Consider the following 6,951-nt stretch of genomic DNA (forward strand, 5'->3'; position numbering starts at 1 on the left):
CCAAGCTGATCGGGTTTAGATTTTTTGGCTGGTAATCCGTAAGACACTAACAATACGTTGATGTAAAAATCTAAACACGATCGGCTTGGCGTGATTATGGGCCAAAAGGCATAAAAGTAGTACAGACTCCTTTGTACTTGTCCATGCAATTAATTTTGTAATTTTGCCCATAAAATATTAAAATAAATCAAATAACAATGAATGGAAGAAAAATATAAACTTTTTAAAGATTTGTTATTTAAAAATGATTTAGCTCTATATATTATGGCAATATTTTTTGATATTTTTTCTGAATACTTTTTATATTATCACTCCAACATAAATGTTCATCTAATATTCTGCCCAAAAAGTTTACTGAAGTTTCTCTTTTAATGTTAGCGTTATTAATTATTAGATTTGGCAGTTTAATGGGAATATTTTCTAATTTCTTTACTTTATGAAATAAAATAAATTTGGTTTAATCCACATTTAGAGACAGTTTATTACTTATAAACAATTCATTAACCTTACCCAACTCTTCGTTAGCTGTTTCAAAAAGTGTTTTAATATCTCTGTGGAAATAAAAAAGATTGGAGTCATCTACAAAAAGAATACAATTCAAGAAGTTGGTTGCTAAATTTAAATCATTTAAATACATTAAGAATAATGAAGGGCCTAAAATAGAGCGCTGGGGGACACTACAAGTTACAGTATACGGAATTGTTTGTTTTTTCTCATACTGGATTAATTGCTTTGTATTGGTTAAATAGCTTTTGAACCAAAGTAAGTTATTATTTTTTACTCCATAATATTCAAGTTTTTTTATTAGTATGTTATGGCTTACAGTATTAAAAGCTTTGACAGATCAATGAAAACTCCTAATGTAACTATTTCAACCACTGCATGTTCAGTGGAACATTTTTTTTTTGAAACCAAACTGTTTTGAGTACAACATATTGTTTTCTGAAAAATTATTAAATAGCCGGTTGTACATTATTCTTTCAAGCGATTTTGAGAAACACGGTAATATAGATATAGGTCTATAATTAGAAATAACAAAGTCATCGCCAGTCTTAAAAACCGGTGTGATTCGTGCAGTTTTTAATTTTTCCGTGACTACCTGTTTTAAAAGAAAGATTAAAGATGTGAAACAAAAGAGGGTCGATTGTATCATAAATAGATTTTATAACATTAACGTTAATTTTATCAAATCTAGCACTTTTGTTAGTTTTAAAATTATAAAAAGCGGTCCGCAATTCAATTAATTTAAGATTAGGTTCATTCATAACTTTATCGTAATTTTTTAAATAAGACTCAAAGGAAGTTGAATTCAGAGGAATTTTTGATGCCAAATTTGGACCAGCATTAATAAAAAAAGTGTTTATTTTTTCAGAAATAATTGATTTATCATAAATATTTTTTTCATCAGCTGTTATTTTTTTTAGCAGAGTATTTCTCGGATAATTATTTTTCCCAATTACTTCTTTAATTACATTCCAAGTTATTTTGGTGTTTTCGCTTGCTTTGTCTAATAGCTTTGCATAATAAAGCTTTTTAGAGATTCTTTTTGTTTTTTCGAATATATTTTTGTAGTTTTTATATGTCATTTCGTTAGTTTGTATACGTTTAGAGCATTTATTTTCTTGAGTAACGGCTCGGCACTTCTGAACCTATCTGTGCCCAAAACTAATCGACTTGCTTGCTTTTGTTTTGTATAAATATTTTTTAGGAAAGATGAATGGTTGTTTGCTCACGCAATATTACAATAGTTAATTATGAATGTACTACTCCAACAAGGCTGCAAGCAAACACTAATTACGTTGGGAGTTAGCAGAAAATTAATTAAAAATACTAACAACAGTTTTTAATTCAAGGACGAATATGGTATTTATGGAGGTAGGGAACAAAATCAGTAGAAGAAAATGGTTAACACAATTTATATTTTATCTAATGTACGATAGAACCTATTTTTGTTATAATGGTTAACAAGAACGATAGGGTTAAAAGCTGAGTTGTATCATTGAAGTGACAGGAAGAGTGTGAACATTTGGTTCAATAAATTAGATAGAGAAAAATTTTTTGCATTGATAAGTTTATAATATAAACAAATAATTTCGGCTAAATAAACTTATTAATTTACTGATTTTAAGTAAAAGAGAGGAAACGATAACTGGCCAAATCAAACTCTAGTATTCTAACAAGAGACAACCCAGTAAACACGCTTTAGTTGGTCCACTGACGGGCCAGTATTAGCTTTAGTTGGCTTACTGTTGGCATTCCGTGCCAACCATTAACCGGCTGTGTACCGCGTGTTTTTAAATCGTAAAAGTTTCCCGTAAGTTTTATAAATGTATTTATAATAATATTTTATGTAAATGTTTAGTCGCGTGGTCTCATCTACTTAGAGTTAGTTAAATTGGAAGCAATTTATCTTTTTTTTTTTTTAACGCTTTTTTACCTTTTAATTAAACTTTTAAACTCAAACTCTCCTTCACCTTTTAATATAACCGCTACGCTGGTAAGTACAAATATTTTACTTTTATCCATTAGTTACGTATTCAGATATATATTTTGATATTTGTTAGAGATTTTAATTTAATTTTATGATGACACCATTGCTGTATTTGTAGTAGACATTTTAGCTCTATTTTAACTATAAATAAGAGTTAAAATACAGCTAAAATGTATATGTGCGTATCAGGGATTCGAAGTTCCATCGATTTTTTGGGACTCCGGGCTCAAAAATCATGGACTCCTTGGACTCCGACTCCGGACTCCAAATTTTTTTTTTCCTTTCTTAAATTAAATAAGGATTTTTATTATCTGGAGTTTTTATGTATAAATGCCAGAAAAGTGATAGGGTACCAGTAATATTTTTTTTATGAATAATATATATATATATATATATATATATATATATATATATATATATATATATATATATATATATATATGTATTTTTTGTTCCCTAAGTAGTCTACTCGGTCTTATTGCAGAGCACCGCGGAAAAGCAATTAACAGGAATTCACTCCTCCTTCCTAACCGATGTCGCAAAACTTGCCCAAAGGTGGGTTTGAACCACGGTTCCCTTACTTTTTAGGAAAAATAAGGGATCCGTGGGTTTATGCAGCCGAGCGCAACCACTGCCTAATAAGAATAATACAACTCCAAAGATAACTTTTATTTATTTTGTATTGCTGCATGCACAGAATTCTCAATTTCTTAGTTTATTTGAAAACATATGATCATGGAATTATAAAAAGATTTAAATGTTTATTTACATTAATTACACTCTAAATTATAAAGTTACAAGAACAAAATATTACAATATTTACATTGTCAAAAATTATTCAAATAAAAAACTCGTTTGTTCGTAAAAAAAGCATATCGTCAATTAACTCAGATGTAAATTGACTACGATGATCTGGTGTCATGTGCTTTAAAAATGAAAACAGTCGCTCAACACTGACTTGGGATATGGGTAGCGACAAAGCGACTCGGCAAGCATTCCGTAAAACCTCAGGGAACTGTTTAATTGCTTTAAATGGTTTAAGTTTTATAAAATCGTCTAAGTTGGAGGAGGTATCTTTAAACATTGATCGAATTTCCGGAATTGTTTTTAGAGCTTGTCGAAACTCCGTTTCAATTACGTCTAGTTGAACCTGCATTTGTTCTTTTGAACAATTCTTTTCAATCTCCTGTTCACATAGCATAAATAAATTTGGTCGTCGCTTTGCGACTGGTGAATCATTCTCTTCGTTTTCTGAACTAGATTCGGCAACATGAACTGAAAAAGAGTTGCGCGCTACTGCGTTTTTAATTTTGTCGAGTTCATCATTCTTATTTTTATTAGCCAGTTGAATCAGTTTGTAATTAATTTTCCAAAGTCCATCAGCTGCAGCTATCTATAGAAATAATAATAAGTTTTTGAATATGTATTTTTTAAAGTTAAATATTCAAAACTATATATATAAATGCATTTTGATAAAAAAAAACAACCTTATCTTCAGTCGTTGTTAGCATACAGCCATGCCTAATATCCACGTAAACTGCTGCAAGAAACAACGAATTTTCGCGTAGTGCGCTTTCTCTATTATTCATTCCTATTTGGAAATCTCTAGCTAAGTCACTGTCTTTCCCGTCTAGTTCACACTTTATTGAATTCCAATCAAAAAGGAATTCGGAATAGTTAGATCGCGTGCCATATGCAATACATCTCTCAGTTCTTCCCACATCCCCCAAAAATATGGTTGCACATTAAATTCTTTAGGAGCTTCTTTTTGCATATTCAGGTTTTGAATTACTGGTCGAATCTAGAAGAACAGAAGAATTCATTAAATATATGTATTACGTTTTCAACTAGTTAAGTAAAGAGGATTATTAAAGAAATATTTACATAAACTAAATTTTACAAGTTATTAAATAATGTAAATGTCATTAACATTGAACTAATTGGATTTATACTATAGCGGTTGGAAAACCGGTTTATACACTTTAGTTAAAACTTAGAAGTTATAAACTATAACTTACCTGAATTAGCCTCTCGATCATATTGAACTGGCTAGACCAACGGGTAGCCTGATCTAGTATTGGAACAAGATGTGGAGTTTGGTCTCTGAAGAAGTCAATCCACTTAGAATTTCTCGCAGTTTTGACAACTTCTCTTGCATGGCTGAGGAATTTTTTTATTGTGGGCATCTTCAATGCATCATTCACGGCTAGCTGTAAAGTGTGGACAGCACATCTTTGAAGATGAATAACATTCATTCTACCGGCAACTCCACTTGCCAAGACTGCTGCCGCATTGTCTGCTTCATTTTGACCATCTTCGTCAAACTCATCAGTTTCAACTGAAAGATCGCTTTCGTCATCTTCGATTTCCTCAATGGCGCTGATCCCGAAGTCGCGCACCAACTTTATATTCACCTAAATATATTAATTATGATTTCAATAGTTAACTGAAAATTTAGTGAATATACGGTTTTATCAAAAAAGTTTATTTTTTAAATGTTTTTGTTTAAAATATTAATTTTAATATCAATTTAATATACAATGTTCTTCATTTTAAAAAAATATAGGTGAATTTTAAAATATGTGTTACTCACTGCTGCGTTGTCAACACTGAGGCCTAAAATATTAATTTTATTGATTCCAAACTTATCTAAACACTTCTCAATAATTTTTTTAGTGTATTCCGCCGTTTGTTTTCCTTTCGTATCGATAGTGCCAAGATTGATGACAACAATTTCATCATTGTTTGAGTATTGCACATTTAAACCGAGGTAGTGGCGCATTTGCCTAGATGTAGAATCGACTTTTAAATAAATTAGCATTTCGGATAATTTGTTTTTGATTTGTTCGCGATGCTTTTTGGCAAGATCACTAATTATCATATATCACTAATTATCTCATATTATCTCTATTCATTTTAAATCCAAAATGAGATGCAACTTTTCCACAAAGCTTTTGAATAGGTTCCCGATCAAACGCCTATAGAAATTGTTTTTCGAATAATACATTTTTATTAAAAAATGGCAAAAAAACATATAATTTTTTAGATTTTTTTTGAAATTACTTAATAAATATTAACGAAAAAATAATTTGAACCTGGAATGAAAGACCTTTAATCAAAACCAGCTAGTTTAAGGCTTCTTAAAACTCATCTTTTGCCAAATGCAAATTAATTTGCTGCGGTACAAAACACTTTAATATGGATTGCTGTGAAGTGCTGCATTTGATAGCTGTATTTTATTGCTTCTTATTCTTTTCTTCTAATTGTTTTTCAAATTTTCCTTTTTCTAACGTAATGACGAGCTCCGCGTGTTTTCTAGATAAATGTCGTATAAGGTTGCTAATGCGAGCTTTTGCGGCACATGTAATTTCTTTACCGCATAACTCATTACTTTTACTTTTTTCGGGTACAAGACATTTGAAGCATACTGCTTTACATCGATTCAACATTTTATTTGTACGATGAAAATGTCTGTAGATCGTATCTGATGCATAGTTAGCGGCCATTACTAGTCAAGATTGTTGCTCACGAGTAAACAGCAAATATTATTATAAATAAAAATGTTGTTATTGCAAGTTATTGTGAACATGCAAAGTATTTGCTTTCTGTTATATATGCTTCACCAAATTAATTATCTGTATAACAACTCTCGAAAACATCGTTAGGAAAGTTGTTAACATGACTAGTTACGAATTGATGACGTTAGTAGTTTTTCCGTCAAAGGAATTGTTGCGCAAAATAATTTTTATTTATTTGTTGAGGTATTTTTATGAGCCTTTTTTTTTGGCTTCTTTCTGATTTAGATGGTAGGTTTTTTATCATTAGTCTAGATCGTTAGTTTGGCTCAATAGCGCAAACTTACAGACATTTGAATTTTTTTTTTTTTGCGTATAATTAATTTGTGAGTTAAATTTGATAGCTTTTCGTATCTAAACCATACCGCTTTCATTGCAATTTTTCAGAAAGCGTTATTAAAATAAAAAATTTCGTTTTTTTAGGAGAGTAGACCGAAAACCAATGTACATAATTATATTATCTCACAACATTTCGGGTTTAAATTAAAAGAAACAATTTTTTTCTTAATAAAAGTAGTTACAAGTTTTATCTATTTATAATTATAGTTTCACACTACTTAACAGTTTTAAACAGTACTTAAACAAAGCACAAATTCAATCGACAATTATTTTTAAAGAACTTTACTTTGGTAAAATATTCCTTTACTGCTCATAAACTAGTTCTTCATTTCTAATCGACGTTCTTTCTATGATAAATCTAAAAATTTAATAATAACGGAATCACTTAAGCAAAAAAATAAACTTCTAAACTAAAATATCATTTATTTTTAAATTTGGTACATATTGAAAAAATTTAAGCAAATAAATTCTCAAACATATTATTACCTAGACAGGTCTAGCCAGGGAGCAATTTTTTGAGTAAAACGAGGAGGGTGAGTCCTTCAA

The 6,951-nt window shown here is 30.0% G+C and overlaps 1 long non-coding RNA gene across 1 annotated transcript; it reads right to left on the minus strand.

The window, feature by feature from the left end:
• Nucleotides 1–3,792: 3,792 nt before the first annotated feature.
• Nucleotides 3,793–4,155, minus strand: LOC136074928 (uncharacterized). The gene is made up of 2 exons (XR_010635566.1): nt 3,979–4,155; nt 3,793–3,884 (listed from the first exon to the last, which is right to left on the minus strand). It is a non-coding gene; the product is annotated as an uncharacterized LOC136074928 (long non-coding RNA).
• Nucleotides 4,156–6,951: the final 2,796 nt, after the last annotated feature.

Source organism: Hydra vulgaris, chromosome 01 (assembly GCF_038396675.1).
Source record: "Hydra vulgaris chromosome 01, alternate assembly HydraT2T_AEP".
NCBI classification, from domain to species: Eukaryota; Metazoa; Cnidaria; class Hydrozoa; order Anthoathecata; family Hydridae; genus Hydra; species Hydra vulgaris.